The sequence below is a fragment of the Leopardus geoffroyi genome, chromosome E3 (genome assembly GCF_018350155.1).
Source record: "Leopardus geoffroyi isolate Oge1 chromosome E3, O.geoffroyi_Oge1_pat1.0, whole genome shotgun sequence".
Taxonomy (NCBI): Eukaryota; Metazoa; Chordata; class Mammalia; order Carnivora; family Felidae; genus Leopardus; species Leopardus geoffroyi.
The window spans coordinates 25850592-25874501 of record NC_059340.1 but is presented as its reverse complement, the minus strand read 5'-3'; the positions used below and the strand labels follow the sequence as shown (position 1 = coordinate 25874501).

Below are 23910 nucleotides of genomic sequence, written 5' to 3'. Positions count from 1 at the left end.
CTGTTGACTATTTATTCTGTGCCAGGCATTGTGCTAGATGCTCTGCTAAAGTCCTCTAACTCTGTTATTTCTCACCTTCACTCACTCCCATGTTACCTTCAGAAACGTGGCTGTCTCCACATACCATCTGTGCTGTAAATCAACTCACATTTAAACAAAAGTATCTTCACCCTAAGCAATATATATATGTTAGAGGATGAGCCTGGAGTCCTGTTCATTTTTTTCCTAATGCATTTGTGCATCAAAAAAAAAAAAAAAAAAAAAAAAAGTGAACGTGAACACTGCTCAAGCAAAATCATCTTGCAAGAGCCATCTTGGGGAAAACGGATCCAAGCAGTTTCCCACTCGAATCCTGAGAAGAGAGCATTAAAATCACTATTTAACAAATGGTAAGACTGAAGCTGGGGACATTTTGCACAGCAGCCCCTCCCTGGGTCTCCACCTCTGTCCTTTCTCTGCCAAGACCCCTGCCCACCTTTTCCAGGTTCCCATCTCTTTCTCCTCACACTCTTCACCCTGTTCCTTTTCTTATTATTATTTCTTTTAGTTTTTATTTTAATTCCAGTTCGTTAACATACAGTGTTGTATTAGTTTCAGGGATACAATATTAGTGATTCAACAATTCCATACAGTACCCAGGGCTCATCATGCCAAGTGCACCCCTTAATCCCCATCGCCTATTTCACCCATCTCCCCGCCCCCCTCCCCTCTGGTAACTACCAGTTTGATCACTATAGTGAGAGTCTGTTTCTTGGTTTATTTCTTTCTCTTTTTCCTTTGCTTCTTTGTTTTGTTCCTTAAATTCCACTTCTGAGTGAAATCGTGGTATTTGTCTTTCTCTGACAGACTTATTTCACTTAGAAATACACTCTCTAGCTCCATCCGTGTCATTACAAATGGCAAGATTTCATTATTTTTGATGGCTGAGTAGTTCTTGGTTTTTTAAAAAATTTTTAAATGTTTTATTCAGTTTTAGAGAGAGAGATGGAGACAGAGAGATACAGAGAATGACCAGGGGAAGGGCAGAGAGAGAGAGAGAGAGAGAGAGAGAGAGAGAGAGAGAGAATCTGAAGCAGACTCCAGGTTCCAAGCTGTCAGCACAGAGTCTGATGCAGGGCTGGAACCCACGATTGGTGAAATCATTACCTGAGCTGAAATCAGATACTCAGCCAACTGAGCCACCCAGGCACCCCTAGAGTCGTTCTATTTTTAATTTTTTTAAGGGAACCTCCACATTGTTTTTCAAAGTGGCTGCTCCACTGTGCATTCCCACCAACAGTGCACTAGGGTTCCTTTTTCTCCACATCCTTACTAATACCTGTTGTTTCTTGTGTTGTTGTTTCTAATCATTCTGACAGGTGTGAGGTGATACCTCATTGTGGTTTTGATTCGCATTTCCCTGATGATAAGTATCTTTTCATGTGTCTGTTGGCCAAGTGGATGTCTTCTTTGGAGAAATGTCTGTTCATGTCTTCTGCCCATTTTTAATCAAATTATTTGTTTTTTGAGTGTTGAGTTTGATAAGTTCTTTATATATTTTGAATACAAAAACCCTTTATCTGATAGGTCATTTGCAAATATCTTCTCCCATTCCATAGGTTGCCTTTTAGTTTTTTGATTGTTGCCTTCACTGTGCAGAAGCTTTTTATATTTATTTATTTATTTATTTATTTATTTATTTATTTATTTATTTATAAATGTTTATTTATTTTTGACAGGGAAACATAGCATGAGTGGGGGAGGAGCAGAGAGCTACACACACACAGAATCCAAGGCAGGCTTCAGGCTCTCAGCTGTCAGCACAGAGCCCGACGCAGAGCTTGAACTCATGAATCATGAGATCATGACCTGAGCTGAGGTCGGACGCTTAACTGACTGAGCCACCCAGGCACCCCAGAAGCTATTTATTTTGATGAAGTCCCAATAGTTGATTTTTGCTTTTCTTTCCTTTGCCTCTGGACACATATCTAGAAAAAAGTTGCTGTGGCCAATGTCAAAGAGATTACTGCCTATGTTCTCTTCTAGGCTTTTTATGGTTTCAGGTCTCACATTTAGGTTGTTAATCCATTTTGAATTTATTCTTGTGTATGGTGTAAGAAAGTAGTATCTTTGTTCACTCACTTTGCCTATCCCTGGCCAGAGGGCTCAACTATACTGAGGCTCAGCTTTTAAGTCATTTATTGTGCAAAGCTTTCCCTGAGCCCATGTTAAGGATCTTTTGGGGGGAATCCCAGGACACCCCCTAACCATACGGTGGCAGAAATAATGGAGATAATGAGTGGGCTGGGCTTGATGGTCTATAGTCAGACACTAGATTTGTAGATTTTTTCCTCCTGCTACTGATATCCAGACCCACTATGTCCATCCTCTCTGCCTCACCCAAAAGACTATATGCCCTGGGACAGATTCCTTATCTTTTTATTCCTTCTCACACCTCATTTTCAGGCATTAAGATGTTTAGTCCAATCTAAATCTAAACTTAAATCCAGCTTAGAGCTACGCCTCTTCCCCAGCCCAGCCTTACCCAGGGTGTGTGTGTGGTGTTTTTTTTTCTTACTTCCACAGTCTGTGTTTTTCTTCATAGACCTCATTAATTCACTGTAATGTTTACTGAGTACCCACTGTGTGCTACATACTGTTCTAAGTTCTCAAGGTAAATCATCTCCAAAACAGGCAAAGATCTCTTCCCTCATACACTTTAGATTCTTATGGAAGGAGACAGAGGCAAAAAATTATGAATAAGTAAATTCTATAATATGTTAGAAAGTATTGAGTATTAAGGAAAATGGAGTACTTCATAGAGGGGATGGAAGGCAGAACCATTTTTGAGGTGGATTACCATTTGGAATATGTGGTGAAGGTAAGCTTCCCTGAGAAGGTGAGAAAAGTCTTTGACAAAGATTTGAAGGAGGAGAGGGGGTTATCCCTAGACACATGGGGGAAAGTGGTCTGAGAAGAAACCACAAAGTTTCTTCTGGTCCCGAGGCAGGGTGTGCCAGTGGATCTGAATGGGCAGCGAGTATGTGGTAAGTGGGCAGGACATCAAGCCAGAGAGGATGGAAATGTGGGTGAAGACCATGCAGGAACTTGGATAATGTGGTAAACACTTGGATATTCCTTTTACATGAAATTGGGATTCAGTCGTGGCACTGAGCAGAGGTGTGACGTGATTTGACCTCTGACAACCCTTACCAGTATCTAAAATGAACCTAATCATTTTCCATGCTTTTAGCTATCTCACCTCCAAACTGGGAGAGATCTGTCTTAGTCATCTTTGTGTCCATCTGAGAGAAGCAGTCAGTAAATACTTGTTGACTATTTGGGAAAACCAGATATATCCAGGGAAGGTGGTATTCCATGGCTTATCTAGGGGAACCTGGCTCCAGAACGTCCGGACCACACAGGTCTGGGGTTTCTCCCAGAAAAGGGGAGGATGAATTACTTTCTCTTGAACTTCCTTCCATTTGGGAGGCCCCAATTGCTGTTCCAGGATCACAACCCTCATTCCCCAAATCTGCTGCATCCAGGTGATCAACAGGAAGGAACCATGACTCCCAGACCCTCGGTCCATGCAGGTGTGTGAATTTGAGTCCAAAGACAGTTCTCCAAGTCTCCCATTCTAGTCTTGCTATAATTTACTGTTTGTTGTATGAGAATGCATTTTTTTTTTTTAAGAAAACAATTTACCTATTTACTCTGAAAAAGGAAATGTAGCTGGGGTGAAGGAATACAAGAGCACCTGGCTCTGGGGTCCCAACCAGATCAGGTTTGGCCACTCACCACTGACAAAATTCAAAGGCAAACAGGCAAGTGGTGGTGAACAAGAAAGGAATGCATTTCAGTGAGGTCAACACCGGGAAGACAGCAGACTAGCATCTCAAACACTGTCTCCAAAGTGTTGAATGTATTTCCAGGCTTTTGTAAGGAAAATGTGGCACAAAGGTTGGTGGGTATGGGCAGAGGGCCAGTAACGGTCAGGTGGGTCTTTGCCTTGGTCAGTCCCCCAGGGTCTTGCTAAATCAGGGCAGTTATTCTTGCTTGAGGGAGTAGTTTCATTTCTGGCAGAGGATGCTTTGCCCGCAGGGTCTTTTGTCTGAATTAAAAGGTAAGCTGGAAAGAGTTTAGTCAGTTAGAAAGTACAAACTGTGGTCAAAGTGGAGATGGTTGAAGTCCTTTTTAATAAATAAAACTTTAATTTGAATAAGTTAATAAAAAAGCCCACTGGATCCAATTCAAAGTCAAACTAGCTCCCGTCTCCAGAAGCAACTGAGGTTACCAGTTTCTAGTGGTCCCTACCAGAGGTATTCTAAACATTTTATTGTGGCTGGGTGCTTGATATGCACTATCAAGTTCAGTCCTCACTCGTCTAAATGGTTTTCTAGGACTGTCCCCCATTTTCAAATAAGACTGAGACTCAGGGAAAGAGTAACAACTTCTTCAAGAGCACACAGTGCAGTAGCAGTGGAAGCCAAATTCAAATCCAGGCAGACTTCAGGTCCTTCGTCCTTAATCATGAGCTTCTATAGCTCGTATATAGCTGTACTATATAGTCATGGGTAAAGAGGTTCCTAACACTGGAGCTGAGGAACCAGAGGGTATTTGCACAGGGAAGAGGGGGTAACAGGTGCAGGAGAAAGCACAAATCCAGACTTCAGAAGAGAGATGTATAGGGCAGGGAGAGTATCAGGGACCAGGAGTGGATTTTTCCTTTGTCTTTGTGTTACTGATCTCAAACTATGATATGGGAACCCCTGAGGATACCTGAGACTCTTCCAGAGTAATCCGTGAAATCAAAACTATTTCAAAACAAAACGATAAGACAAATGGGAATCCTTGTGCATCACTGGTGGGTATGTAAAAAGGTACAGCTTCTCTGAAAAACACTATGGCAGCTCCTCAAAAATATTTAAAATAGAATTAGTATTTGGGGCACCCAGGTGGCTCAGTCAGTTAAGCGTCTTGATATCAGCTCAGGTCGTGATTCCCAGTTCGTAAGATCAAGCCCTGCATTGAGCTCTGTGCTGGGCATAGAGCCTACATGAGCTTCTCTTTCTCCCTCTCCCTCTCCCTCTGCCCCTCCCCCAACTTGTGCACTTACTCTATCCCTCTCTAAAAAAATAATAAATAAAATAAAATAAAATAGAATAGAATTACTAGCAATTTCACTGTTGGGTATATACCCCAAAGAATGAAAAAGTAGGGTCTTGCTGAGAAGACTCAGTGACTCCATTAAACATAATAACATTTGTATTATAGGAGTCTCAGAAGAAGAAGAAGAGAGAAAAGGGGGCAGAAAGTTTGTTTGAGGAAATCATAGCTGAAAACTTCCCTGTTCTGGGGACAGAAACAGACATCCAAGTCCAGGAGGTACTAACTCCCATCAAAATAAACAAAAGCAGCCAACGCTGAGACATATTTAATTAAAATTGCAAAATATAGTGATAAAGAAAAATCCTAGAAGCAGCAAGACAAAAGAAGTCCCTAACTTACAAGGGAAGACCCATAAGGCTAGCTGCAGATCTCTCAAAAGAAACTTGGCAAGCCAGAAGGGAGTGGCATGATATGTTCAATGTCTTAATAGGAAATGTCTGCAACCAAGAATTCTCTATACAGCAAGGCTATCATTCAGATTAGAAGGAGAAATAGTTTCCCAGACGAACAAAATCTAAAGGATTTCGTGACCACTAACCCAGCTCTGCAAGAAATATTAAAGGGGATTCTTTGAGCGGAACAGAAAGACCAAAGATGAGAAGACAAGAAAGGAACAGAGAAAATCTCCAGAAGCAAAGACAAAACAACTACTTAAATGGCAATAAACACATATCAATAGATAATTGCTCTGGATGTGAATAGACTAAATGCTCCAACCAAAAGACATAGTGCATCAGAATGGATAAAAAACCAAGACCCATCTATATACTGCTTACGAAAGACTCAATTTGGACCTAATGATACCTGCAGATTGAAAGTGAGGCGATGTAGAAACATTTGTCATTCAAATGGATAACAAAAGAGGGCCAGAGTAGCCATACTTGTATCAGACAGACTAGATTATTTAAAATTTTTTTTTTCAATGTTCGAGACACAGAGAGACAGAGCATGAGTAGGGAAGGGCAGAGAGAGAGGGAGACACAGAATTCGAAGCAGGCTCCAGGCTGTGAGCTGTCAGCACAGAGCCTGACATGGGGCTCAAACCCACACACCGTGAGATCATGACCTGAGCTGAAGTCAGATGCCCAACCGACTGAGCCACCCAGGCGCCCCAAGACAAACTAGATTTTTAAACCAAAGGCTGTAACAAGAGCTAAAGAAGGGCACTTTATCATAATATAGGGGACTCTCCAGTAAGATCTAACAATTGTAAATACTCAGGGTCCTAACGTGAGACACCAAAATATATAAAGCAATTAATAGCAAAGATAAAGGAACTCATTGATAATAATACAATACTAGTAGGGGACTTTAACACCCCACTTATAGCAATGGAAAGATATCTAAGCAGAAGATCAACAAGGAAACAATGACTTTGAGTGACACACTGGACCAGATGGACTTAACAGATATATTCAGAACATTCCATCCTAAAGCAGCAAAATACACATAGGAGATTCTCCAGAATAGATCACATGCTAGGTCACAAATCAGCCCTCAACAGGTTCAAAAAGATTGAGATCATACCATGCATATTTTCCGACCGCACCCTTGTGAAACTAGAAGTCAACCACAGGAAAGAAATTGGAAAGACCACAAATACATGAAGGTTAAACAACATGCTACTAAACAATGAATGGGTCAATCAGGAAATAAAAGAAGAAATAAAATACATGGAAACAAATAAAAATGAAAAGCAGGGTCTTGAAGAGATATTTGTTCGTGATAGGATTATTCACAATAGCCAGAAGGTAGGGTCAGGGGATGAATGGATAAACAGAATATGGTATATCCATATGATAGAATGTTGTTTAGCCTTTTAAAAAGTGAAATTCTGTTGTATGCTCTAACGAGGATGAACCTTTGAAGATAGTGTGTTAAGTGAAATAAGCCAGTCACAGGAGGACAAATGTTGTGTGTTTCCATTTATGTGAGGTTCCTGGAGCAGTCAGATTCATAGAGACAGAAAGTAGAAGCTGGTTGCCACGTGCTGGGATGAGGGAGAACTGGGGAGTTCTTGCATAATGGGGACAGTTTCAGGCTAGAAAGATGAGAAGGTTCTGGAGATGGATGGTGGTGATAGCTGCATAACAATGTAAAGCACTTAATGCCATTGAACTGTACACTTAAATATGGTTAAAATAATACATTTTATGGTATATATATTTGTAATAAAAAAGAAAAAAATACATCAATAGAGAGAGAGGGAAACAAGTAAACAAATCTAAGATAACATTTTCCTTTTTCACTCTCATGCTCTGACAAGGATACAGTGGTTATTTCCAGAGGCTACATGTCAGGTGACTCTGCAACTAAGTGACAGAAACAGATAAAAATCTGTCTTCTGTTAAGGATGGTTTTCAAGAGATTTGCAAAAATGTAAAATGAAGCCTCTTTCTTTCTTTCTTTCTTTCTTTCTTTCTTTCTTTCTTTCTTTCTTTTGTTTTTTACAAAGTATACTTACCTCTGTATTAACACATATCTTATTTGTGGTAAAATATAATGGTTTGTTACTGTTATTATTAAAAGCACACATATTTATAAAATCTCTCAGTTTTAATTTCTAGTATAGTAAATAGAACCCATAGAAATAAAAGCTCATTGAAGTGTATAGGGGGGTTGAGGTCAACAAGTCTACTAAGCATTGATGTGACAATTCCGAGGCGAGGCAGGGGATTTATTCTCTGTGCATGTGTGCCGGCCCACCCTAATAAGCTGGTCTCTTTCTTCAGGCTGGCAAGCGACCTACAGACCCAGCCCTGTGGTGAGTGAGCAGTGATGGGGATGAAATAATGAACTTCAGTGAACTGAGTGAACTCAGCCAGCAGGCAGCCAATGTCCTTTTGGGTGCACGCAGCCAGCAGCATGGGGACCTTGTGGCTGTGGTGCTGCCCCAAGTGCCTGAGAGGTGGCTGGTGCCCCTGGGCTGCATGCGAGGAGGTTGGTAATTGGCCACCTGGTCTGGTCACCCTCTCCCTTGTGAAGGAAGCTGATGGCAGAGAAATTCAACTGCCCCTCCCAAAAGATGTTCCGTCCACATAGCATGCTGTCTCTTCTCATAAGGAAATACCACCCTTTTTCTAATTATTTAAGCAAGCTATGCACCAAGCACTATGCTAGAGGTTGCTAATACAGAGTAAACAAAACATGGCCTGTGCATTCATGGGACTTAAAGATCTTTGGAGAAAGATGGCCATTCAACTATTAATTGCACACATAATTATTTCATCACAATTTTGATAAGTGGCATGAGAATTTTATAAGAACTTAATGAAAAAAAAGTTGGCAAACTATGACCTATAGGCTAAATCTGGTCCACAGATGGTTTTTGTAAATAAAGTTTTATTGGAACATAGCCATGCCCTATTTACATATAGTCTGTAGCTGCTTTTGCACCACAATGGCAGACTTGAGTATTTGGGACAGACAGCATCTGGCCCATAGGGCTGAAAATATTTACTATTTGGCCCTTTGCACAAAAATGTTGTCATTCCCTATTATAAAAGGAGACCTGAACTGACTACTCTGAGAGGGTCACTGAAGTCTCAGTGGAGTGATATTTGGGCTGGAATCTGAAGGATATGTGGGATTCAGCCAGGAGAAGAGACAGAGAGGGATGCCTTGAGCAGAAGGAACAGAACAGACAGGAAAGAAGCTTGCAAATTATGGGAAACACTGAAAAGATGTCTGTGTATTTGGAGACAGCAAGGAGAAACTGGTGGCAAGTGAGCCTGGAAAGATGGGCAGGACCCTGGATGCCATGGGGAGGGTTCTGCATCCTTATCCAGTGAGGAATGGAAAAGCATGGATGGATTGAGTGACATGATCATATTCTGTTTGTAAAAGGTCATGCTGGATGGGCATAGAGATGAGATGAAGGAGGGCAGGAGTGGGTGTGGGAAACCCAGACAGGAGACAAGGCATGATGGTGGCTTCAAGCTTGGATGGGGTGGTTGAGACAGAGACAAGTAAGTGGATTTAAGAGGCAATTAGGAGGAAGTTGAGAACACCCTTTTTTATGTTTATTTATTTTTGTGAGAGAGTGTGAGCAGGGGAGGGGCAGAGAGAGAGGGAGAAACAGAATCCAAAGCAGGTTCCAGGCTCTCAGCTGTCAGCACAGAGCCCAATGCGAGGCTCGAACCTACAAACCATGAGATCATGACCTGAGCCAAGTCAGACACTTAACCAACTGAGCCTCCCAGGCACCCCAAGAACACCCTTTTTGATGAATGACATATAGTAGTGGAAGAAAGCCAGGGAGATGGGGAAGTCACAGACACTCAGGCAGCTGGGTGGATGCTACAGGCTTTCTCTGCAGTGAGGACCATAGGGAGAAACAGGTATTGGGGTGTTGGGATAAGATGACAGGTTCAGTTAGGTAAGTGTTGGGGGTTCTCATGTGATGTTCAAGAAGGGATGAGAAGTTCCCATTAAAAGATAAATAGGTCCTGGGGATGTAACGTACAGCATGGGACTCTAGTTAACGATAATGTCTGGTGTATTTGAAAGTCGCTAAGAGAGTAGATCTTAGAAGTTGTTATCACCAGAAAGAATACTTGTAATTATGTGTGGTGATGGATGTTAACTTGTGTGGTAAGCATTTCGTAATATATCCATATAGCAAATTATTACGTGGGACACCTAAAAATAGTACAGTGTTATATATCAATTATATCTCAATCAAAAATATGTATGGGAAAAAGAAAAGAAGGGATTGGAAGTGAGAAGAAATTGCATTGAAGGGCACAACAGCTGGGATGGAGACAAATTCTAGAATCATCAACCTTTAGAGATGAGAGATGACAAATGGAGAGGTGTAAGAATGAGCCACAGAAACTCCTGCACAACCTTCCCTCGTTCCCACCCTCTCCTTCCTGGCCTCTCTCACATGCAACAGATATTCTCTCAATAAGGAGGAAGATGTAATTGTGGTCAAAACACAGGAGTAATCAGAGGAGGTAGAAACAATTGTAGGAACTTGGGGTCGCATGGAGGCCCTTCCAGGCCATGTGAGGAAGGTGACAGAGTGAGAGATTATGGTCTGAAGGGAAGGAGAACTCAGCGGGGGGGATGTGTCTGCTTTTCTGTGGGCCTGACTCAACATGGCCATTATGGTGGAGACACACTGGACGTGGTTAGCAGGTCTGCAGTGTGGATCCTGAAGTGTTACAAGTGGGAAGAAAGTGAGCCAGGGGTAAAAGCTGTTCATCAAGAGGAATGTGCGAAATCAGCTTTGTAAATGGTGAACTGTAAGTCTAGTTATTCTCTAGAAGAATAAACAGGGGCGCCTGGGTAGTTCAGTCAGTCAAGCATCCAACTTCAGCTCAGGTCACTCACAGCTTGTGAGTTCGAGCCCCGCATTGGGCTTTGTGCTGACAGCTCAGAGCCTGGTGCCTGCTTCAGATTCTGTGTCTCCCTCTCTCTCTGCCCCTCCCCTGCTCACTCTCTGTCTCCCTCTCCTTCCACAATAAAGAAACTTTAGAAGAATAAACAAAATCACGAGAGTCTCATCAAGATAGAAAACAAAAATGAAGAAAAGTAAGAGCACTCTCGCCTGTCAAAATTCAGTGTCCCAGGTTTGGGAGAAGTCACCAGAGTCTAGAGTAGGACCTGTGTTGCAGGACTAGAAAAATTCTAAATGCCTTTCCTTAGTTTAGATCCTATGTGAGAGTCTTTGGATACAGGAAACTCCTGTGGGGCAGTGTATGTGTGTGTTTGGGGGGTGGGGGGGAGGAAGGATTAGACTGTCCATGGTGTGAGATCAGTTTCTCTCCTTAGTCCCAGTACACCTCTTGCAGTTCAACACCACCAAGAAATCTGTGTTACAATCACTCTCTGATCCTCAGTGGCTTGTTACTGATATTCCCCAGTGGCCATCCCTTCCTCACCCCCTCCTCCCCCATTTGCTCCCTACTCGCTGTTTACATCACGTTTCTCTAGGGGAGAAGATAACCCTCACTCCCAGTTCTCTCTAATACTTTTGGCTTCTCCAGGCCTCATCTTCATGCCCGGGACTATCCAAATGAAAGCCAAGGACGTTCTGTGTATGCCGCAGATGTCTAAGGCCAGGGCCATCATGGCTGGCGACAAAGTGGCCCAGGCAGTGGACGCTGTGACCCCTGACTGCCCTTTCCTGAAAACGAAGCTACTGGTATCTGAGAAAAGCTGGAATGGGTGGCTGGATTTCAGGGCACTGCTACGGTGAGTATCTACATGTCTCATCCTGCGTTTTCGCCAAAAGTGGAAACTGAACAAAGCACTTACGAGCAGGTGCTTTATTTGGGAGGTCCAGGGAGCAGAGTGTGAGACTGGGGAGTGTGAAGCAGGGAAGAAGGAAAAGATAATTTAAGAGTTTGTTATTGGGTCACTGCATGAGGTAAGTGGGCTTGATCTGCAGGGACCTCACAGAATGCCTCCCGGGATTGTCCACTCAAGGACTGACAAGCATTGAGCCATCTGACTCCTATTGGTGGAGGGTTGTACTGGGCGGGGCATCATATACCCCACACTTGGGGGCTGCACATGCGTGCATGCAGAGCAGGCTCAGAGTCCCATGCCATGGTGGTAACAGAGAAGTCCTGGGCACAAAAGGGAGTCACCCATGGTCCACACCAAGAGTAGCACCAACTGGATTGAAATCCCCAGAGCTGGTTACTGCAAACCTGGCAGGAATCAGAGGTGAGGCCAAGAGCATATAAGGTAAAATACAAGAGGATGCTGATATACTGAGTGTCTTCTCCCTACCCTCTGTATCTCTATGCAAGGCTTCTAACGCTATGTGTCCTTCCAACAGTGGATGGCAGGATTGGTTGGAAGAATGTGTTTCCCTGTCACATGTTTGGACTCCCTCCACTAGAGACACATCTCTTAGGATGCCCATAGGAAGAACAAAAGCTTTTTCTAATTTCACAAGCATGACATGACAAAAGCTTTTGTTCTCCCTATGGGTTTCCTAACTATCAAAGAAAGAGACAGCATGTGACCAGCTTTGAGAGACTTGAAATCGAGACACTACACGCGATGTCTGAGAGAGGGAAGTCAAGGGAAAATAGAAAAAGCTGTACTGCGAGAACTGATACTAAGTGAGCACATATTGTTTACCTTGTATTGTGCAAGGGCTCCCAACAACAAGCAGGTTAACGTTTATTGAGTTTGTGCTGAGCAAGTTGCTCATTTTCTTTGTTCTTTCTTTGTGTTACAATTAATTTCCTTTTCTCATTAACTCTATGAGAATTATTGATGCCATTTCACAGATACAGAAAATGGAACTCAGAGAAGTTAAATAAATAGTCCAGAGTCCCATAGTTAACAAAGTGCCAAATCTGAGTGGTTTTTGAGTCCAAGCCTGACTGGATCTCTTGATCTTAACCATTCATAAGCTCCCCTTTTGAAGTGGGCTGGCTTGACTTGCCCTTGCCAGCATGGAGGAAAGTGGAAAGAGATGAGTCTCCAGGACCTCTGGTGTCCAGGGCAGAACTGAAAATTGGACAGTTTGTGTCTTTGTCAGAGAAGCGTCTACCACTCATTGCTGTGCTGAGACTGGAAGCCAAGAAGCAGCTGCCATCTACTTCACCAGTGGGACTAGTGGCCTTCCCAAGGTGGCAGAACACTCCCACTCAAGCCTGGGCATCAAGGCCAAGATGGATGCTGGGTAAGAAAAGCCCTTCCTCTCTACAGAGGTACACGATCAGGGCTTGAGACTTTTCGGAGCTCAAATCCATTTCTCTTTGGATGGACTACCACTGGTGTTTTCGAGAAAGACAGTTGGGAAGGGAGGCAAGAGGGAGCATGACTTAGCAAGCTGGATGTCAAGTGACCTTTGGTGGGACATTTTTGTTTCAGATAACTTGGGATCTCCTAACCTCTTCAGTGTTTGGAGCCATGTATCTAACAGGATTAGCACAAGGTATATATATTCCCCCTTTGTGAGGGCTACCAGCAGCTCCAAAAATAGGTTTTTAGCAGTTTAGCAAATCACATAATACAAGAGCATCTTTTCCCCTAAAGGCACCAGCAAAGGTCTTCAGGTTGATTCTCATTGGACCGTTTTAAGTCATGGGCCCATCATTAAATCAATCCCTTAAGCAGGGTGATGGAACACTCTGATTGGCCAGTTCTGGGTCATGTGATCACCTCTGAAGCAAGTGCAGGAAAGATGGAGAAAAGACAGACTTACACCCATGATATGGACTGAGGGAGAGAGGCATAGCTCTCCACAGGAAAACAGGGGTGCTCTTACCAGAAAAGGCAAAAAGTACAGAATCCACTATATACCTGTGTTCACTCTAGGGCAGGGAACTAAAGCATGGCAGTTGACACTGAAGGGGGACCCAGTTTTTGGAAGAGGGCACAAGATAGGAGTTTGCCCCAGGGAAAGAAGAAAAAAAAAAGTATTTTTGAGTCTAGGGTAGAGATGAGAGCAGCTATGTTAAGCCTAAAGCTAATGAAATCTGTATGTAATCCAGAAGCTCACTGATGCTTTGTCACCACAGGCTAATTGTCCTACGTGGATTTTCTGAGAAGTCAACTCTTGGAAGGAGATTAACATGCAAGAGGTTTATTAGGGAGTGCTTTGGGATCAACACTTGAAGAAAGAAAGAGAAAGGAAGGGAAGGGAAATGAAAGGAAGGGAAGGGGCAGGATTGGGCAACAGGCGAAGGTGCGCTGTGATGTAGTCACACTGGGAACCTCAAACACCCCCATGGGGAGTTCTGCAGGTAGGATGACCTTTCAGAGTTTTCTGAGCTGCAGGCAAGGTTGGGAGGGTGCTTTATAGCCTTAAGTAGATCAGGCATGGTTGCAGGCTGCACTGGGATGGGAATATGGCCCTGGGAGAGGAAGCTTTCTTTGGCTGCAGCACTCCCCTAAGAGGTCTGGCAGTGGGGTGGGAGGGTTAAATCATTCTTACGGGGGGGTAGGAGTGGGCAGCACATCAAAGAGCCCACCACAGACTTTCAGCCTCAAATTCATTGTGAGGCAGTCAGTCCTAGCGCAGCCTCTGGAATTAGACAGTTGCATCCAAAATTCATCTCCATCGCCTACTTAACAATCTCACTGTGCCTCAGCTCCCTTATCTGTGAAATGGGGATAATGATGTTACTCCTTCACAGGTTGTTAAGAAGAAGAGCTAATATTTGTAAGACATAAGGCACTTAGAAGACTAGCACATACTAAGCCTAAATAAGTATTTTAAAAGGAAACTAAAAATCCAATCATACCCAATATATTACGAATTTTGAGTTGTAAATGAATATTTTGGAGGATCCAGTGGATCCACAGTCATATTACTCAATAGATGTGTGTTTTTACAAGTCTCTCCTCTAGAATGTTTGGGCAGCATTCTTTCTACCTCTTCCCTCCTTCCAGGGACCAAACACTCCCTGGGTCTCCTGTGAGGCTACTCTCTACCCTCTATCTACACCCCAGGGGCCAACTAGTAAATATTTTAGGAACTCAACTCAGCCCTTGTAGTGCTAATGCCACCAGAGACCATTGGGAATGAATGGGTATAGCTGTGTTTCAATAAAACTTTATTTACAAACACAGGAGGAGGGCTGGATTTTGCCCACAGGCTATAGTTTGCCAATCTCTGCTCCATCCCATTGTGATTTTAACAAACTCCTTCATCCACAAAGTCAGTCTTGCCTCTGGAAATTTCCCACATCAGCTGTTAAGAAGGTAACTTTTTCCATATCAGTATCCCTGTTGTTATTTATTAGACCTAAGGCCATCTGACTCTAAGACCAAAGCCCTGGCAAAGCTGAGCCTTGTAACAGGAAGTCTCTGTGAACGTCTTCATCTCCCCTGTCCTAGGATTCAGGAATGTTAGAGATGGAAGGGTCCTGACATCAAACATGTTTTCCCCTACAGGTAAGAAAAATGAAATTGGAGAGATTTTATAGTTCTGCCAAGGGCACACCAACAAGAAATGGCTGAGCTGGAATTCAAAGTTGGGTTTTGTAACTCTTAAATATCTAGTGTCTCTAGTCCAGGCTAATAACTACAGCTAAGATATTTCTAGTGTTTACTCATGCTAAGAACTTAGCCTGTGTAAATTTAAATTATCCTCACAAGAACCCAACAAAGTTGTCACTATCCTCCAGTTAAGTCAGTGGGGAAATTGTCTCAGAAAAGTCAAGTGACCTGTCCAAAGTCAGGTGGGTTGTAGGGGAGAGACTGCAGCCCAGAGAGTGTGAGGTCAAAGCTCAGGTGTCTGACTGTGTAGTGTTGTGTTTGCTGTGCTGCTCTCCCCTGTTCTAGAGTATGTCAGACACCATGGAGTAGACCTTTATGTCCTGTTCCAGTCATTCTCTTCTTGTCCTTGTCCCAGAACACTTTCTGAAGCTCCTTATTCTCTAGAGGCTGCCCTCACTCACCTACAGCCTCCAGCCTCAGGAGCTTCCCCTGAGCAGTTCTTCTGAAAAATTCAGCCCCACTGGAGTCACAGATGGCCCACACTGGATTGACCTCTCCCAACAGGGGAGTTTGTCTCAGACTTGCCCAAAACTGTCACAGGGAAAATCCAGCAGAAGAAGCTTCGAGAACAGGAGTGGTAGAATTCTGGGCAAGCTGGGGCCCAGTGAGACCTGCAAGGACACCCTTTTGGGCCCTGCCCTTCTTCTATTTACTTCCATTTTCCTTTGGGCCTTCTGCCTTCTTCTGGGTATATGAGAATCCTTATGACAAGACATCCAATATTTGTCTTTCCCTGTCTACTAGCATAAAATCTCATGTTAGATATTGAAAGAATAAAGGGAGGGAATGAAAGAGAGGGAAGGAGAGGGGAACAGAGAAAAAAGAAAAATAAGAGAGAAAAATAAAACAGCAAAAGAAAGCAATTGAGAAAGAAAGGGAGGGAGGGAGGGAAGGTGGGATGGAAGAAAGAGAATTAGAGGGAAAGAAAGAAGGAAGGAAGGGAGGGAGGAAGGGAGGAAGGGAGGTGAGAAGGAAGGGAGGGAGGGAGGAAGGGAGGGAGAAAGGAAATAAAACACTTGATAAACATATAAGAGAGACTGATGAAGAAAAATGATGGAAGACTGGAAAAGGAGAAAGGGAGGAGGGAGGGGGACCGATAATGACTCCCACAGATAGGCAGATAAACAGACAGTGGCAGAGTCCAGCAGAATCCTGGATCTTAGGAAGGAAATGAAAGATCAAGACCCTCCATCTCACCCCTGGACCGGCCTCTATACAGAGAGGCATGTGCACGTGGTTGGGACATTGGAGGCCTCCCCAAGTCACCCCAAACCTCAGGGCAGGCATGATCAGAGGAGGGGAATATCCATTTATTGAGTATTTGCCACATGCCAGACACTGGCCTAGGGATTTTGTCTGTCCTGTGGCATCTACAGACCTCAGAACGTAGGTATGAGGACAGTGTAGGCACCTCCAAAGAAGTGTCCCTTCCCCATGGCTCGTGTTTGTGGGGATATTGAGTGTTCCTAGAATCAAGTAATGAAATCATTTTTTAAAAATTTTTTAATGTTTTTATTTATTTTTGAGACAGAGAGAGAGCATGAGCAGGGGAGGGGCAGAGAGAGAGGGAGACACAGAGCAGGCTCCAGGCTCTGAGCTGTCAGCACAGAGCCTGACATGGGGCTCGAACTCACGGACTGTGAGATCGTGACCTGAGTTGAAGTCAGATGCTTAACCGACTGAGCCACCCAAGTGCCCCCTAAAATCATTTTTAAATCAAGACCATGGGGATTATCTTTGGAGACAATAAAGAAGGGGAGAGGGGCATTGTTGAATGATGAACCACAGACTCAGTTTCTGGGGCCTCTGGGGGGCTTTGTTTTGAACCCGGGGATGGAGTATAAACCTTCGTAGCAGTTTCAAGTGAGTTGGAGAAGCAAGCAAAGGACCTCAGAGAGTCTAGATTCTTCTCCTTAAGAATACTTAGTAATAACAGCAACAGCAGTAGTTAGAATATCACTCGCTTATCAAGTTCTTGCCAAGTGTCAGGCTCTATACCGAGAAAATACAGATACTGATCCCACTTAAAATTCATAGTCACCCTTTGATTCAGGTACTATTTTTGTTGTTGTTCTGAAAGTTTATTTATTTATTTTGGAAGAAACAGAGACAGTGCAAGTGAGGGAGGGGCAGAGAGAGAGAGAGAGAGAGAGAGAGAGAGAATCCCAAGCAGGCTCTGCACTGCCAGTGCAGAGCCTGATGCAGGTCTCAAACCCATGAAGCCGCGAGATCATGACCTGAACTGAAACCAAGAGTCAGACGCTCAACCAACTGAGCCACCCAGACACCCCTGATTCGGGTACTATTATGTTCCTCATTTTACAGAGAAGAAAACAAAGACTTGGAGAGATTAAGTGATAATCCCCAAAGCCACATAGCTGGTAAATGACAGCAGAAGGTTCAAACATACCTACAACACCCGTGCACCCTTTCGTTTCACTTGCCATCTCTTCCAGCCCCTGCCAAAGTACTTCTCTTGCAGTCATCTTAAAATTCCCACTCCAATGTGTACATACTGTGATATCCTGCAATCCACTGAAAGACACCAGAGTTTATGTTTGGGCTAGTAGAGAAACACAATCTGTTAATCAAATAGCACAACTTTGTCTTTCTTAATCTGGATTTATCCAGGTTTAAGGGAATATCATTTAATTGACTGCTTCCAAAAATTTTAAATTTGGCAGATTGTTCATTTTGACCCTTTCATTGCTATCTTTATTGTTTTTTATCATATCCCCTTCCTCACTGCCCAGCCCACAATCTCCTTATCTTCTCAATGCTCAGGAATGATTGATGATGGGAACCCATATCTTTAGGGGAAATGTCTGACCTACCCAAAATCAGCAATCTGCATCTCCTCCCTTCACTCCATCCCCTTCTCTGTATGGCTTGGAAAATGTAGTCATAATATTTAGCCTGTCCTTTTCACAAAGATTGGTTTCCTGGGATTATAATGAAATCACCAAATATCATCTTTTTCAGGATGAGATAAAGATAGATAACCTCATCCTTCCTGTCCTTATCTAGTAAAAGCCTGTATGATACCCCCATAATCCCAGGAATTAAGAAGTAAGGATTGCCAAATCCCAGTGGCCAAGTATTGGATGTGTATAATTTCCCTGGGCAATCAATAGCGCTAGGAGATTCCCAGACTAACCAGTTTGCATATGTGTTGGTGACATAATATGTCCCAAGATTGCTGCCATTATTTGTACTTAGAAGGAGGAACTTAGCCTGGGGAAGGTGCACTCAATATTATTTCAACATCAAGTTCAAGTTTTGAAATGACAGAAGGAGTGGTCATTGTAACACATGATAAAGGGTTTGGACTTCATCTGGAGAATAATCAATTCAGTCAACAATGCAAGTCTAAATGATTACCTTGGTAGGTGAGAGGTGAATGTATTAAAGGTAAGTTTGAGAAACTGTTTTCTTAAATATTTGTTTATTAAGTAATATCTATACCAAATATGGGACTTGAACTCACAACCCCAAAATCAAGAGCTGCACACGCTTCCAACAGAGCCAGCCAGGCACCCCAAATTTGAGAAATTATCAGAAGAATTTCTTCTTGGAACCTGGTGACTTTGTGACTACATAAGGCAAATGGAGTTAAGGGAAAAGAGGCGCTTAAGGATGATGTCTAGGTTTTTGATTACTTGTACTGGGGTAGGTGACTGTAAAATTTTCTGAGAGGAACAGGTTTGAAGGTGGGGACATTGATTTCAGTTGTGGTCATGTTAATATAGGTCATACCGAGGTTGGTATATATTTAGTAATCAATTGAATATTTAAGTTTGAACTCAGGGGAAAGGTTATGATTTTATTTTATTTTATTTTATTTTTCAGTATATGAAATTTATTATCAAAATGGTTTCCATACAACACCCAGTGCTCATCCCAAAAGGTACCCTCCTCCATACCCATCACCCACCCCCCTCTCCCTCCCACCCCCCATCAACCCTCAGTTTGTTCTCAGTTTTTAAGAGTCTCTTATGCTTTGGCTCTCTCCCACTCTAACGTCTTTTTTTTTTTTTCCTTCCCCTCCCCCATGGGTTTCTGTTAAGTTTCTCAGGATCCACATAAGAGTGAAAACATATGGTATCTGTCTTTCTCTGTATGGCTTATTTCACTTAGCATCACACTCTCCAGTTCCATCCACGTTGCTACAAAGGGCCATATTTCGTTCTTTCTCATTGCCCTGTAGTACTCCATTGTGTATATAAACCACAATTTCTTTATCCATTCATCAGTTGATGGACATTTAGGCTCTTTCCATAATTTGGCTATTGTTGAGAGTGCTTCTATAAACATTGGGGTACAAGTGCTCCTATGCATCAGTAGTCCTGTATCCCTTGGGTCAATTCCTAGCAGTGCTATTGCTGGGTCATAGGGTAGGTCTATTTTTAATTTTCTGAGGAACCTCCATACTGTTTTCCAGAGTGGCTGCACCAATTTGCATTCCCACCAACAGTGCAAGAGGGTTCCCGTTTCTCCACATCCTCTCCAGCATCTATAGTCTCCTGATTCGTTCATTTTGGCCACTCTGACTGGCGTGAGGTGATATCTGAGTGTGGTTTTGATTTGTATTTCCCTGATGAGGAGCGACGCTGAACATCTTTTCATGTGCCTGTTGGCCATCCGGATGTCTTCTTTAGAGAAGTGTCTATTCATGTTTTCTGCCCATTTCTTCACTGGGTTATTTGTTTTTCGGGTGTGGAGTTTGGTGAGCTCTTTATAGATTTTAGATACTAGCCCTTTGTCTGATATGTCATTTGCAAATATCTTTTCCCATTCTGCTGGTTGCCTTTTAGTTTTGTTGGTTGTTTCCTTTGCTGTGCAGAAGCTTTTTATCTTCGTAAGATCCCAGTAGTTCATTTTTGCTTTTAATTCCCTTGCCTTTGGGGATGTATCGAGTAAGAAATTGCTACGGCTGAGGTCAGAGAGGTCTTTTCCTGCTTTCTCCTCTAGGGTTTTGATGGTTTCCTGTCTCACATTCAGGTCCTTTATCCATTTTGAGTTTATTTTTGTGAATGGTGTGAGAAAGTGGTCTAGTTTCAACCTGCATGTTGCTGTCCAGTTCTCCCAGCACCATTTGTTAAAGAGACTGTCTTTTTTCCATTGCATGTTCTTTCCTGCTTTGTCAAAGATGAGTTGGCCATACGTTTGTAGGTCTAGTTCTGGGGTTTCTATTCTATTCCATTGGTCTATGTGTCTGTTTTTGTGCCAATACCATGCTGTCTTGATGATGACAGCTTTGTAGTAGAGGCTAAAGTCTGGGATTGTGATGCCTCCTGCTTTGGTCTTCTTCAAAATTACTTTGGCTATTTGGGGCCTTTTGCGGTTCCATATGAATTTTAGGATTGCTTGTTCTAGTTTCGAGAAGAATGCTGGTGCAATTTTGATTGGGATTGCATTGAATGTGTAGATAGCTTTGGGTAGTATTGACATTTTGACAATATTTATTCTTCCAATCCATGAGTAGCGAATGTCTTTCCATTTCTTTATATCTTCTTCAATTACCTTCATAAGCTTTCTATAGTTTTCAGCATACAGATCTTTTACATCTTTGGTTAGATTTATTCCTAGGCATTGTATGCTTCTTGGTGCAATTGTGAATGGGATCAGTTTCTTTATTTGTCTTTCTGTTGCTTCATTGTTAGTGTATAAGAATGCAACTGATTTCTGTACATTGATTTTGTATCCTGCAACTTTGCTGAATTCATGTATCAGTTCTAGCAGACTTTTGGTAGAGTCTATCGGATTTTCCATGTATCATGTCATCTGCAAAAAGTGAAAGCTTGACTTCATCTTTGCCAATTTTGATGCCTTTGATTTCGTTTTGTTGTCTGATTGCTGATGCTAGCACTTCCAACACTATGTTAAACAACAGCGGTGAGAGTGGGCATCCCTGTCGTGTTCCTGATCTCAGGGGGAAAGCTCTCAGTTTTTCCCCATTGAGGATGATGTTAGCTGTGGGCTTTTCATAAATGGCTTTTATGATGTTTAAGTATGTTCCTTCTATCCTGACTTTTTCGAGGGTTTTTATTAAGAAAGCGTGCTGAATTTTGTCAAAGGCCTTTTTCTGCATCAATTGGCAGGATCATATGGTTCTTTTCTTTTATTAATGTGATGTATCACGTTGATTGATTTGCGAATGTTGAACCAGCCCTGCATCCCAGAAATGAATCCCACTTGATCATGGTGAATAATTCTTTTTATGTGCTGTTGAATTCGATTTGCTAGTATCTTATTGAGAATTTTTGCATCCATATTCATCAGGGATATTGGCCTGTAGTTCTCTTTTTTTTTTTTTTTTAATTTTTTTTTTCAACGTTTATTTATTTTTGGGACAGAGAGAGACAGAGCATGAACGGGGGAGGGGCAGAGAGAGAGGGAGACACAGAATCGGAAACAGGCTCCAGGCTCTGAGCCATCAGCCCAGAGCCCGACGCGGGGCTCGAACTCACGGACCGCGAGATCGTGACCTGGCTGAAGTCGGACGCTTAACCGACTGCGCCACCCAGGCGCCCCTGTAGTTCTCTTTTTTTACTGGGTCTCTGTCTGGTTTAGGAATCAAAGTAATGCTGGCTTCATAGAATGAGTCTGGAAGTTTTCCTTCCCTTTCTATTTCTTGGAATAGCTTGAGAAGGATAGGTATTATGTCTGCTTTAAATGTCTGGTAGAACTCTCCTGGGAAGCCATCTGGTCCTGGGCTGTTATTTGTTGGGAGATTTTTGATGACTGATTCAATTTCTTCGCTGGTTATGGGTCTGTTCAAGCTTTCTATTTCCTCCTGATTGAGTTTTGGAAGAGTGAGGGTGTTTAGGAATTTGTCCATTTCTTCCAGGTTGTCCAATTTGTTGGCATATAATTTTTCCTAGTATTCCCTGATAATTGTTTGTATCTCTGAGGGATTGGTTGTAATCATTCCATTTTCATTCATGATTTTATCTATTTGGGTCATCTCCCTTTTCTTTTTGAGAAACCTGGCTAGAGGTTTGTCAATTTTGTTTATTTTTTCAAAAAACCAACTCTTGGTTTCGTTGATCTGCTCTACAGTTTTTTTAGATTCTATATTGTTTATTTCTGCTCTGATCTTTATTATTTCTCTTCTTCTGCTGGGTTTAGGCTGCCTTTGCTGTTCTGCTTCTATTTCCTTTAGGTGTGCTGTTAGATTTTGTATTTGGGATTTTTCTTGTTTCTTGAGATAGGCCTGGATTGCAATGTATTTTCCTCTCAGGACTGCCTTCGCTGCATCCCAAAGCATTTGGATTGTTGTATTTTCATTTTCGTTTGTTTCCATATATTTTTTAATTTCTTCTCTAATTGCCTGGTTGACCCACTCATTCTTTAGTAGGGTGTTCTTTAACCTCCATGCTTTTGGAGGTTTTCCAGACTTTTTCCTGTGGTTGATTTCAAGCTTCATAGCATTGTGGTCTGAAAGTATGCATGGTATAATTTCAATTCTTATATACTTATGAAGGGCTGTTTTGTGACCCAGTATATGATCTATCTTGGAGAATGTCCCATGTGCACTCGAGAAGTATATTCTGTTGCTTTGGGATGCAGAGTTCTAAATATATCTGTCAAGTCCATCTGATCCAATGTATCATTCAGGGCACTTGTTTCTTTATTGACCGTGTGTCTAGATGATCTATCCATTTCTGTAAGTGGAGTGTTAAAGTCCCCTGCAATTACCACATTCTTATCAATAAGGTTGCTTATGTTTATGAGTAATTGTTTTATATATTTGGGGGCTTCCGTATTCGGTGCATAGACATTTATAACTGTTAGCTCTTCCTGATGGATAGACCCTGTAATGATTATATGATGCCCTTCTTCATCTCTTGTTACAGCCTTTAATTTAAAGTCTAGTTTGTCTGATATAAGTATGGCTACTCCAGCTTTTTTTTTTTGGCTTCCAGTAGCATGATAAATAGTTCTCCATCCCCTCACTCTCAATCTGAAGGTGTCCTCAAGTCTAAAATGAGTCTCTTGTAGACAGCAAATAGATGGGTCTTGTTTTTTTATCCATTCTGATACCCTATGTCTTTTGGTTGGTGCATTTAGTCCATTTACATTCAGTGTTATTATAGAAAGATATGGGTTTAGAGTCATTGTGATGTCTGTATGTTTTATGCTTGTAGCGATGTCTCTGGTACTTTGTCTCACAGGATTCCCCTTAGGATCTCTTTTAGGGCTGGTTTAGTGGTGACAAATTCCTTCAGTTTTTGTTTGTTTGGGAAGACCTTTATCTCTCCTTCTATTCTAAATGACAGACTTGCTGGATAAAGGATTCTCAGCTGCATATTTTTTTCTGTTCATCACATTGAAGATCTCCTGCCATTCCTTTCTGGCCTGCCAAGTTTCAGTAGAGAGATTGGTCACGAGTCTTATATGTCTCCCTTTATATGTTAGAGCACATTTATCTCTAGCTGCTTTCAGAATTTTCTCTTTATCCTTGTATTTTGCCAGTTTCACTATGATATGTCGTGCAGAAGATCGATTCAAGTTACATCTAAAGGGAGTTCTCTGTGCCTCTTGGATTTCAATGCCTTTTTCCTTCCCCAGATCCGGGAAGTTCTCAGCTATGATTTCTTCAAGTACACCTTCAGCACCTTTCCCTCTCTTTTCCTCCTCTGGGATACCAATAATGCATATATTATTTCTTTTTAGTGTATCACTTAGTTCTCTAATTTTCCCCTCATACTCCTGGATTTTTTTATCTCTCTTTTCTCAGCTTCCTCTTTTTCCATACTTTTATCTTCTAGTTCACCTATT

The 23910-nt window shown here is 42.3% G+C and overlaps 1 long non-coding RNA gene across 1 annotated transcript in view; it reads right to left on the bottom strand.

Annotated features, from left to right (window-relative positions):
• Positions 1 to 23910, bottom strand: part of LOC123588724 — a 31969-nt gene that overhangs the window by 3173 nt on the left and 4886 nt on the right. The window contains exon 2 of the long non-coding RNA XR_006707995.1: positions 17537 to 17661. This is a non-coding gene — a long non-coding RNA (uncharacterized LOC123588724). The remainder of the gene's footprint in view (positions 1 to 17536; positions 17662 to 23910) is intronic.